The 12,984-nt window shown below is 45.4% G+C and overlaps 1 protein-coding gene across 1 annotated transcript in view; it reads right to left on the bottom strand.

Moving 5' to 3' along the window:
* GABBR2 (gamma-aminobutyric acid type B receptor subunit 2) overlaps nucleotides 1-12,984 on the bottom strand; it is a 1,152,522-nt gene that overhangs the window by 101,098 nt on the left and 1,038,440 nt on the right. The gene's annotated exons all lie outside the window — the stretch shown is intronic.

Here is a 12,984-nt window from a genome sequence, read left to right as displayed (position 1 = left end):
CCGGCTGAAGTGGCCAACATTCACCTGCACCCTATGGGAAGACACCACACCCTTCTTATTCCCCCTCCTGTCACATGACCACTGCCAGTGATAGTTTGTTCTCCTGGCTCATGTGCTGTTTTTATTGTGATTCCTGTGCGCTGACCTTGCTGTTGTTTGACTACCCTCCGGCCTGTCGTTTTTGTACCTTGCTGCCAGTTCCAGATTTGACCCCTGCTTTGTCTCCTCAATACGCCCTTGCCTGCCGATTCTGTTCCTGTTTTGCATCTCCTGGATTTTGACTCTGTCTGACGACAACGGACTATAGTCTACCACAGCTAGCGATCTCTGAGGCTCTGTGTAATTCCAAGTCCCTGTAAAGGGGTTAAAGGGTTGCAAAGTTCTTGGGGTCCTGCTTTGTGAGTGGATTTTCTCTAGATTCCCTTTACAGCCAGTCTGAGTCTGTGGCTCCTATCAGGCATTACAACTATATATACCATCCAATTTGAAAACGTAATGATGAAAAGTACCAAACACCTACAGTGAAACATAGTGGTGGCAATGTCATGGCATGGGGATGCTTTTCTGCATCTGCCATTGACCCTTTGCATAGAATTGATGGAAATATGAATGCTACCATATGCAAGAATATACGGGAGAAGGTAATGCTGCCACATGGTAAAACGAAAGTAGCCAGGGGCTGGAAATTTCGGCAAGACAATGATCCTAAGCACGCATCCAATTTAGTAAAAAAATTGGTTAGAAAAGAAAAATGTTCAGCTGTTGCAATGGCCAAGCCAATCACCAGATTTAAACCCTATAGAGCACCTTTGGGATGAGTTAGGGTGACGAGTTGGGGCCCGTACTCATGGCATTAAAAATGTCTTGAATACCTATGGGCTTCAATGCCCCGTCAATGTGGTCCAATAATTAAAATAAGAGGTTATGCTACAAAATACTAAGTTATGGCATTTTAAACAACTAATTACTTCATAGAAACGAAAAACTTATGACACATAATGCAAAGTGACAGTGGCCCTGCAATACCATGAGAGCAAAGGATCACTGTTTACTCCATTAATTTGAAAGACCAAGGAGAAAGGAGTGATTTGCAAAAAAGATAAAAACAGCTTTATTTATCATACTATTAAAATCAATGACAAAACAGTATACAAATATCTGACATGCAATAAAAGCTGCAAACATGAAATGACATGTAAGGGGAGGTGAAGGAAGCCTATGCCAGTGCTGGCAATGTCCCAATTGAAATGCACCCAAAATAACCTCCTGCCAATAAGGTCAGCCCAAAGGTGGACAATAAATCCCAGCAGGAGGGAGGGAGAAAGACCAGAGGTCTGAGGTTACCAACTCCCCAAAATGACCTCCTAACAACCATCATCATCCATGATTAAGCAAATAGTATAGCGATAGCGAAACGTACGTCGGATGCTTTAGGGGGTTTCCTTTGCCTACCGTCTGCCTGTTCCAGTGCCTCTCCTGACTGGTAATTATAGACCCTATGGTTTCTCTCCCTCCCTCCTGCTGGGACTCACTGTTCGCCACTGGGCTGATCTGATTGTTAGGAGGTCATTTTGGGGAGTTGGTAACCTCAGACCTCTGGTCTTTCTCCCTCCCTCCTGCTGGGATTTATTGTCCACCTTTGGGCTGACCTTATTGGCAGGAGGTTATTTTGGGTGCATTTCAATTGGGACATTGCCAGCACTGGCATAGGCTTCCTTCACCTCCCCTTACATGTCATTTCATGTTTGCAGCTTTTATTGCATGTCAGATATTTGTATACTGTTTTGTCATTGATTTTAATAGTATGATAAATAAAGCTGTTTTTATCTTTTTTGCAAATCACTCCTAATTACTTCATAGGTTGTGATCAATAACTAGTATATGCAAAACGTTTAATTAAATGACCATACTTATAATCACAAGCATTTTGGTTAAATTAAGGTCTTGCATGATGACAGCTTCATGCACTTTCAATTCATCACCAGGAAAATGGCATCACAACATCCAGACAGAAGTTATCACACTTCTTTTTTAAAAAGAAACCCTGAAAATCTTTGTCGCTACTGTATAAACCTTGAATTGCTTTTACATGCTTATAATTTACTCTACTTACAGCCTTTTAGGGGTTAGTAAAAATATTGGGCTTTTTATTTTCTCATACTTGAAGTAAATAGACTTTTTATATTTTGTTTTACACACAGTACTTTGGTAAAACATTGCACTTTTATAGTGACTCGCCCACCCCAGGGCTATGGGACACCCGGTGCCGGGCCGGACTAGTCCCGGGGGTCGTTAGTGGTGGCGGGGCCCGACTCCGTGACCCTGGTGGGTGTCAATTAATATGGCTTCAGTGGGGTTGATTAAAGTTTATAGTTGTCGTGACGCCACCTGTGGTTTGCGGCTATTAAGCCACCGCTGCTGTATGAGGCCTCCGGGGCTCATGGAATGGCAGCTTGGATGGTCCTGCTCCCCACAGGTGGAGCGGTACCCCGGGGCACAGTTGGTGCTCGTGAGATTCTATGGTGTGATGGAAGTCTATGCAGGCGACAATAACTGAGACAACACCAGAGGGTGCAATTCCATGGTCTTTACTCAAATTTCCTGGGCTGCAGCACACTGGTGACTTTGGGCGGCTGGAACCCACTGTCAGGGACCTCCGCCGATCCTGGGTAGATCCTGGAATGAAAGCCGGTACCCTTCTCTAAAGTGTTTCTGTCTTCAGCTGTCTCCTTAAGCCTTGCCCTTGTAGGATGAACCTGGCTCGGCCTCCACTACAGCCTCCGGGCTGGGAGCTCGCCTGTTGGTTATTTGCCCCTTTTCTAGAGGTTCTGCTGTGGGCTATGGCCCGGGGAGTTTGCAACTTTCCCTGGGCCTCGGTTTTTACTGTTGGAGATGATTTTTCACTCCTTCGGTTTCTAGGGACCGTCCCCTGTTGCAGCTTGATCCCTCCACCGATGTTCCTGTGGAACAGGCCACCAGCTCAAAAGCTATCTGTGGCCCTGGAATCCCTTCTTCTCTCTACTTGGTGTCACCTGGACCCTCTGAGTCCCAGGTTCTTCACCAGGAAGCGTCACTTTCTTCTCTTTAGCTCCTGACTGACAAGCGCTTTCTTACTCTCTCTCCTTCTCCTCTGCCTCCCGCAGAACTCCTCCTCCTTCTCCCCTCTCTCTCTCAGACTGCTCAAACTTGACCTTCCTTTCTCTGTCTGCTCTCTGGTGGCTCCTCCCACCTCCCCAGTTGCTATGATCTACCCTATAGGAGCAGGGATGGGTCTTACGGCCCCTTCCAGCATGCTGCATGGGAGGGTTGCTGCCACTGTCCCTGGTCCCAGTGCGTACCTAACAATGGGTGTAGTGTAGATTTGCTTGGGGACCGGCGTTCACTCCTTTCCTTACCCAGAATGGGACATCACACTGCTGGATGGGGTGCAATGTTCCTGTGGAGACGGAAGCCTCAGGGGCGCCACACTAGCAGTTTTGTGTATGTTTTTTTTTGGGGGGAGGGACGACAAAATATTGTGTCCAGGTGGTAGATGTTACATTAATATTTATAGTGAGATAAATAACACAGAGCATACAAATTTTGGTTTGTGGCATTTTGGTGTTTTTTGGGTCAGTGGCATTTTTTAAAAATGCTGGATACTCTATGTATTTTTTCTGCCATAAAAATGCCTGTCACAAGTATAACAAAAATACAAAATGGCACTAAACATGCTCATAAAGAACTCTATGAGAAAAACCTGAAAATGTTGGCATTGAACACATGCTGTGATACGGTAGACACCTACGTTCCCACAATCAGTTTTTGGTGAGTTATTGATGCTGCATATTTTCGCTGTGCCTAAAACACAGAATCTTACAGTTTCAGCAAAGTGGCTGGGATTTATAGAAATCTGATGTCCTTGGTGATTCTTTTTTACTCAGTGTTTACTGACCTGTGGTGTATTTTTCAAATCTGTAACATGTCTACTTCTCTTGCTGGAACGCTGAGTTTTCTGTGCAGATTTTCCCCATAGACTTGCATTATATGTGGAAAATCTGCGGGTAAAAAACGCACGTGCATTTTTAGTGAGTTTCTGCAGAGGAAATGCACCAAAAACACATGCAATCAGCACCTGAGAATGTCAATAATGTTTTCTGCTCACTCATTGAGTGATTAGACAGCAAGGGGAGCAGAAGCGTTCATCCTCTCCACATACTTTCTGATATAGTAGAGCTGCATCGGTTGAAGGAGACAGAAGAAAGAAGACAGAAGACCAAGATCATGGAGGGGTGAGAGGGAATAATAAAGATGGAGTCACTAAGTGTGTCTGTGCATTTATTTCTAATAAAGTATTTTTTCTCTGTGTGGTGTCTTTTTTATAACCCTTTATTGGAAATTCTTAATGACCGGGTCAAACTTGGCCTGATATTAAGAATCTCAGGCTTAATACTAGCTGGTAAAACAAAGCTGGTATTAACCTCTTATTATCCAGCGTGCCACCTGGCACCAGGGCCGCTGGCAGAGTTGGATACAGTGCTAGAAGATGGCGCTTCTATGAAAGCACCTGTTTCAGGGGCGGCTGCGGACTGCAATTCACAGCGGGGGGGAGGGGCAGAAAGCTTGGGCCACCCTGCACTGTGGATTCCAGTCCCCAGCTGCCTAGTTGTACTTGGCTGGACACAAAAATTGGGCGAAGCTCACATCGTTTTTTGTTTAAATATTTCATGAAATTCATGAAATAATTAAAAAAAGGGTGTCCCTTTATTTTTGGTTCCCAACCGGATACAAATAGGCAGCTGGGGGTTGGGGGCAGCCCGTACCTACCTGCTGTACCTGGCTAGCATAGTACAATATGGCAAAGCCCACATTATTTTTTTTTTACTTTTTTGTCAAAAAACTTAAAAAAGGGTTTCCCTGGATTTTCCATTGCTAGTGAGGGTAACACAAGGCAGTGGGAGTTAGCAGCTAGTAGCTGCTTGGGTTACCCTTAGCTAGCAATAGAAAATGCAGTGGGAGCCCACGCATTTTTTTTTTACCCCTAACCCTAGAGTTAGTGTTATATGTTTGGTTTTTTTTTATTTTTCTTTTATTTTTTAATGAATTTAAAAAAAAAAAAAAAGACATGGGCTTTGCCACATTTTTGTATTCCAGCCAGGTACAGCAGGCAAGTACGGTCTTCCCCCAACCTCCAACTACCTATTTGTACCCAGTTGGGAACCAAAATATAGGGAAGACCTTTTTTTTAATTATTTTATGAATTTCATGAAATAATTAAAAAAAAAAAGACGACGTGGGCTTTGCCCAATTTTTGTGTCCATCCAGGTACAACTAGGCAGCTGTGGACTGGAATCCGCAGTACAGGGTGGCTCAAGTGTGACGCCCCTGCGGTAACCAGGTGTCACAAAAATAAGGTAACAATCAAGATAACAGCTTGGGTCCTACATGACTGTGCCAGTCATTACACAAACACCAGCACACCAGGACATTTATACTCGCTGTACCCAGCTAGGAGCCTCACCTAGCCAGATGACAGGGCTGGGCACTGTTTGATAACAGGCAGCCAACTGGGAGGAAGAGACCAGACCTGGGGGAGGAGAAAGTGACCTGGGAAGTGTTAGTGAGCAGTCAGTCTGAGAAAGGAATTGAAAGAAGAAGGTTGTAAGGAGAGGAGTTGTAAGAAAGGTGTCAAGATAGACCAGAGACTCTTGAGACACATAGAAAGAAGGAAAGACACTGCAAATACCTGAGTAGTAAGAACAGCCACTCAGAGGAGGAAAGTAGCTGGAGAGCAAGAGAGAGCAAGCTCCAAGGACAGAGGGATCCTGTGGAGTGGACACCCAGGGCTCACAGTACTTTGCATGCATGGGTTGCAGATCCCAGAAAAGACAAGGACTTCAAGCCATCTGTTAACTCTGCCAGGCAGGTGGGTTTTCAGGACTCATCTGCCACCACTAATGTCCGAGGCATCAGCAGCAAAGAGGGGACTGGGACATATTCCCTTAAATAGTCCAAGCTGCCTGCGGCAGGACCCAGACACCAGGAGGACCTCCAAGTGCTCAATGCCAAGGAGAACACACATACACCAGAGTGCACAGATGGCGAGTGGCACCGGGTTGGCAGGCACAGCCATCAGGACTCGGGCGCACCTGGAATACAGTACGTCTCCAGGGCGTAAATCCAGTGAGTAAAAACCATCAAACAGCAGCTCTGGTGCCGGGTGGCTCTCTGGGTAATAATGGGGTTAGGGCCAGTTGTGTATTATCAGCTGGTCCTAAGCCTGAAATTCATGGTATCACGCCATTATTAGACATGGCCACCATGAATTTCTAGTAAAGATAAAAAAACCCAAACATATTTTTATTAGAAATAAAACACAATTAGTGACTCCATCTTTATTGAACTAAAGAACCCCTCCCTCCGCCAAAGTCCTGTGTCGAGGTTCTCGTGATATCCAATCCGGATCCAATATTATCTGATCGGTTTGCCGGAAGGTAAACCGATCTGATGATATGTCGGGTTCAAGAACCTGAATCAGATGACACATCAGCTGATTGTTTAAAAGCCGTTTAAACAATCAGCTGATGCATCAGTAGAAAAAAAAAAACTATACTCACCTCTTTTCAGACTACCGAGACACATTTGATCGACTCCAGGACCCACCGGTAAGCAGCTGATGCTGTCATCTGACAGCATCATCTGATCGTTTAAACTGGCTGGCCGGTAAAAAAACAGCCGGCTTTTATGAACGATCAGCTGATTTGTCATCTGATTATTTAAAAACTGGGCGGTAAAAAGCAGACCGGCTTTTCACCTCTGGACTTAAACGATCAAATGATGCAGTCAGCTGATTAAACCGGCTGGGCGGGAAAAAGTTGGCTTTTGACCGGACTTAAACGATCAGATGATGCTGTCAGGTGACAGCATCAGCTGACTACCGGGAGGTCTTGGAGCCGATCGGATGTGTAACAGGGGGCTGCAAAGAGGTGAGTATGCTATTTTTTTTTCTACTATTCACTTTTGATTTCGCTTACCAGTGAATGTACAGGCAGAGAGAAACTGCTGCACATGCGCTAATAAGTGAAAGTGCATGTCACACATCTCACACGGTAAGAGGAACACAGGATTCTTCCTCCCCCTAATACTCAGACAACATTGTTCACAACAGTGAACTGGGAGCCAGAAATGCTAGCAGGGGTCTTCCCTATGCTGTTCCCATGTCATTGGAACACTGTTCTTATACATTTGTGACATTTTTAGGCTTTCTGCAGACTGCCGGGGGCGCCACCAGAAAAATGCTCGAGTTTCCCAAAGGTTAACATTGCCTTGGTGCTCGGGTGGAGAACCCGAGCATTTCAATATGCTTGATCCGAGCATCGACCACCTGACCATTTTACTGCTCGCTCATCCCTTGTTATCACCAGAGAAATCCGTATGTGATCAGCAGGGCAGAGCAAAGTGCTCATGGGCAGGAGCACAATGAAGGCCTCTGTGTAGATGATGTAGGACTTGTCATCCACACGGAACTGTGAAGAAGAATGATGATGGAAGGAAGAGAGTAGGCGCTGGACCAAGACCAGTAACGCCCATTGGACCTGCCCATGCTAAAGGTGAGTATAATAAAATATTTTCTTATGTTATCCATAGTGAGCTGGGCACTTACATACAGTATGAGAAGAAACTCCAAGCCCAGCTTCACTAACTTTAGTTTTCATTATTATTAGAATCACAAAAAATATACAGCACATGCCACATCCCCAATGATGCCTCTACTAGTTTCTGGTGTCAAGCACCCTTAGTCATGGTATGAGCATGTAGGAGTAGAGCTTCTAAAATACCCCTTTCCTGGTGTATGCCACTAGCCTCCAATTACAAATAATTAAAAGTGAAGTAAACCCACATAGAAAATCACTGAGTATGAGTTTACATATGAACAATAACTTTATGTACAAAAGGATAGGGTTGAAGATAACAAACTACTTTTACATATAAAATATATAGACAAGCATATAAAAATTGCATGTTGACATATCAACCATAAAATTTATATATTCATCAACAGGACATAAAAAGTACTGGTATATTGCAAACATAAAATATATGAAGACCTTGGTATGATAAGCAGTAGATGGGCTACAACACTTGCTATTTCTTCATTCTGGTTATGCTGCTTGTTGATGGATACAAGTTACAACAAATCTGATTTAACCTCTAGGTCATTTTCTGATGGTAGCTTCTCTTTAAAGGGAACCAAACATCAGCATTTTCCTATATAAGGTGCAGCCAGTGCAGTACTGGCACTATCAGGCACAGGCTGTACATACCATTAGTGGGCAGCTCGGATGTTTAGGCTGTGAAATTCAACTTTATAAAGTTTGAAAATTCATGCACTTTTTGATTGACGTGTGCACCTCGCTGCTAATGTCCGGGCGGGTTATGCACGTGTATCCCCGCCCCCCCCGCCGCCTGTTCCTCCCTCTCACTGGCCGTATGTAAATTTCTAATCTTCAGTTACATGGCGTCGGACTTACTAGCGCCTGCGCATAGTGCTCATCTCTGACGCCGTGTTTATGAAGCCCACATTATTATGGTGCATGAGAGGGCGGCGCATGCGCCCTCGCTTCTTCAGATCTGTTGTGACCGCAGGAGCGCGCGCGGTCACAACAGGACTGGAGAACAGCTGATCTTACCCCGATTAGCTGCAGTAGACGTCTCCTACGATATCGTCTGCTGCAGCTAATCAGTAAGATCAGCTGTTCTCCAGTCCTGTTGTGACCGCACGCGCTCCTGCAGTCACAACAGATCTGAAGAAGCGAGGGCGCATGCGCCGCCCTCTCATGCACCATAATACTGTGGGCTTCAGAAACACGGCACTGGAGATGAGCGCTATGCACAGGCGCTAACTGACGCCGTGTAGAAATTTACATACGGCCAGTGAGAGGGAGGAACAGGCGGTGGGGGGGGGGGATACACGTGCATAACCCGCCCGGACATTAGCAGCGAGGTGCACACGTCAATCAAAAAGTGCATGAATTTTCAAACTTTACAAAGTTGAATTTCACAGCCTAAACACCCGAGCTGCCCACTAATGGTATGTACACACTGTGCCTGATAGTGCCAGTACTGCACTGGCTGCACCTTCTACACGAAAATCCTGATGATTGGTTCCCTTTAAGGTTAACATATTATATCTAAACAGTGGATAGCCAAGCTAGCACTAATTAGGGGACAGTATTGTCTATATTTTATGTTGTACTGTATAAGCCAGACATATTAGATCATTACAGGTTATCCAATAAGACCAACTGATATGGAAGATCAGATAATATTTGCCTAGACACAAAAATCTGTAGAATGCTAAACATTGACTTTATGAATGTTTTATAGAATGGATTTGTGCACTAGCTATAGCAGCCATGTTCTAATTTAAATATAACACCAGTTATATACTCATCTTCCATTTTAGAACATAACAAAACATATGTTATGGTATAATAATAATAACAAATACCGTATTTTTCATTTTATAAGACGAACAAGACGCACCCCAAATTTAGAGGAAAAAAAAGGATGGAAAAAAATGGGGTTTGTCTTATAATCCGGTGGTGTCTTATCAGGGGGAGGGTGGCAGTGGTGGTGGAGTGGGATCACAGGAGGAAGGGGCAGTGGTGGAGCAGAGTGATGCTGCCCGTGGTGCAGCGGGTGTCCCAGATGCTGTCCCAGAAACTGCCAGCGGTGCGTGCGTCAAAGAAATGGCTCCCGGAGTTGGTGCATGCGCAGATTGAGCCAGTGGCTCAATGACAAGCCAAGATCTCATCTGTGCACGTGCCACCTCTTGATGCCATTTTCCTTAAGTCTGCTGCTGTTAGATCAATGGGCCAGAAGTGGCACATGCGAAGATGAGCTCTTGAGCTTAGAGGTCCATCTGCGCATGTGCCAACTCCAGACGCCATTATTTGAAGCCTGCAGCACAGCACCCGCAGCTCCAGCAGCATAGCACCCGCAGCCCCAGCAGCACAGCTGCCGCAGCATTGCCTTCTACCTCTTGCTACCTCTCTCCACCACCTCCTGGTAAGTTACATTCAGATTATAAGACGCACCCCTAATCTTCCACCTAAATTTTTGAGAGGAAAAGTGCATACAGTACTTATTTTAAAATAGTGGAAATAGTCTACAAATAAAATATACTGTTTTATTAAATTTTATTTTTTATGGGGCATTAGTTATCACATTCAAATGGAAATCCACCCGATTTTTCTGAGCTGATGTTTTGCTGCCCTTTCAAAGTTTGCAGGGTATAAGACCTTAAGAAAGCTGTAATACACTCTGTGTATATTAGAATACTTGTCGTGTACAGATAATATGCTTTTGGCTGTTGGTATCACATACTTTAAATAGATTGTCTGCAAACTCAGAGACACGGGTGGGGACATTTGAAATAATTGTGGCTCATTAGTCAGGCGCCAGTGCCATCCTAAGCTCGCAGCTGTGCTAGTTCACCATGTAAATTAGTGGAACATTGATTTGGTCTTATTAGATTAGTGCTGCTTAATGAATAGGGAGCGTCGCTAATTAATCTCAACTGTTGTGGGCAGTATTCAGTCTCCCATATGATGAAGACAGACGAAATATTTAGGATGATAAGTTTCTACAGCCCCTAACAATAGGCAGACTGGTGTCTACAAACAGCTGGCAAGGACATGTGTGCATTTGCACTTTAAGTCCACTCAGTTTATGAAGCTACTATTAACTACAAAATCACTTGATAATCCTCTTGCAAAATGTGTAATCCGCAAACAGACTTGTTCTGGGGGATGAAGAAGCAAAATAACAGATACAAAGATAGTAAAGGAATTTACCGTAGACACATGGAGACAAATAGGAATACTGGACAATGCTTCTACTACAGTGTTTGTAATACGGATACTTTAATTATTACTAATGCCAAGTTTTCCTTTTAGGCCAGCGTCACACTTACGAGTGATTCGCGAGAAGCTCGCATTGCATTACCCGGTATGGCCAGGCGCTCTCCATACGGGAGCATCTCAGCTGCATGGAAATACATGCAGCCGCACGCTCCTGTCAGAGGAGTGTGCGGCTGTGCTGGGTGATGCCTCACGTGAGTCACTCACAAGTGTGACTACGGCCTTAATATGAAAATTTTAGGATTATCAATCATAGCTGAAAATGGAAGGATTGTTAAAGTGTTACTCCAACTTTTGGTTAAGTTTACACAATGAGTTTTTGATTCCTGCACAAGAGACACGGCGTCTTATAGTTCCAGCAAAGTGGATGGGATATAGAAATCTCCTGCCCACTGTGCTCTATTTTAGGCCCCCTTCACCCGTCCGTGAAAAAACACGCACGTGTGTTATGTCCGTTTTTCGGGTCCGTTTTCCATTTTTGTGTCCTTTTCTTGTGTCCGTGTGCCATCTGTGTGAATGCCGTATGCTAGCCGTGTGTGCGTGTTGATTGTCCGTTTATGCGTGAGAGAAATAACTGACATGTGTATGTGTTTTCCGTGTGAATTTATGCGTGTTTGTGATGCACAGTGTCGTAGATACATACCCGCTGACAGCAGACAGAGTCGCGCATAGAGAATGAACTGGGGTGAACTTCACCCAACTTCATTGTCATACCGCGGCTCTGTCTGGGTGTCGCGTCCTGATTAGCGGTCACCCGTGAAGGACTCATCGGTGACCACTAATCACCAGAGTGACTGAATGGACTACCCCTCTCGCATACTCACCGTTCCCCGATCACTGCAGCAGCGCTGCACGGCTGTTCTCTAAACTCCGGCGGCTTTTCCTCTTTTGAAAAAGCCGACCGCTCATTAATCAATCTCGTATTCCCTGCTTTCCCTGTCCACTGGCAAATATGATTGGTTGTAGTGAGACACGCCCACGCGCTGAGTGACAGCTGTCTAACTGTAACCAATCACAGCCGCCGGTGGGCGTGTCACTATGGAGCAGAGAAATAAATAAATAAATAATTAAAAAAAACGGCGTGCAGTCCCCCCTATTTTAATACCAGCCAGATAAAACCATACGGCTGCAGGCTGGTATTCTCAGGATGGGGAGCCCCACCTTATGGGGAGCCCCCCAGCCTAACAATATCAGCCAGCAGACGCCCAGAATTGCCGCATACATTAGATGCGACAGTTCTGGAACTGTACCCGGCTCTTCCCGATTTGCCCTGGTGCGTTGGCAATCGGGGTAATACGGAGTTATTGGCAGGAAAAAGCCCTCCATGTCCGGCGTAATCCAGAATGGTCCAGCGTCGCATCCAGCTCTGCTACATGGAGGTGACAGGAGCTGCAGAAGACACCGCCGCTCCTGTCAGCTCCACGCAGCAAATGAGGTGAGTAGCGCGATCAGCTGAGCTGTCACTGAGGTTACCCGCGGCCACCGCTGGATCCAGCGGTGGCCGTGAGTTACCTGACTGACAGCAGCTGATCGCGCTACTCACCTCATTTGCTGCGTGAAGCTGACAGGAGCGGCGGTGTCTTCTGCAGCTCCTGTCACCTCCATGTAGCAGAGCTGGATGCGACGCTGGAGGTCCGTGGATTACGCCGGACATGGAGGGCTTTTTCGGGCTGAATAAAGTGGTGAATGAAAGTATGTGTTAGTGTTTTTTATTGCAAATAAAGGATTTCTTCAGGTGTGTGTGTATTTATTTACTGTAACTTACAGATTAATCATGGAAGGTATCTCGGGGAGACGCCTGACATGATTAATCTAGGAGTTATTGGCAGCTTTGGGCTGCCAATAACTCCTTATTACCCCGATTTGCCAACGCACCAGGGCAAATCGGGAAGAGCTGGGTACAGTCCCAGAACTGTCGCATCTAATGTATGCGGCAATTCTGGGCATCTGCTGGCTGATATTGTTAGGCTGGGGGGCTCCCCATAAAGTGGGGCTCTCTATCCTGAGAATACCAGCCTGCAGCCGTATGGCTTTATCTGGCTGGTATTAAAATAGGGGGGGGGGACCGCACGCCGTTTTT

The sequence above is a fragment of the Anomaloglossus baeobatrachus genome, chromosome 6 (genome assembly GCF_048569485.1).
Source record: "Anomaloglossus baeobatrachus isolate aAnoBae1 chromosome 6, aAnoBae1.hap1, whole genome shotgun sequence".
NCBI lineage: Eukaryota > Metazoa > Chordata > Amphibia > Anura > Aromobatidae > Anomaloglossus > Anomaloglossus baeobatrachus.
This window is presented reverse-complemented; position numbering and strand designations above follow the sequence as displayed.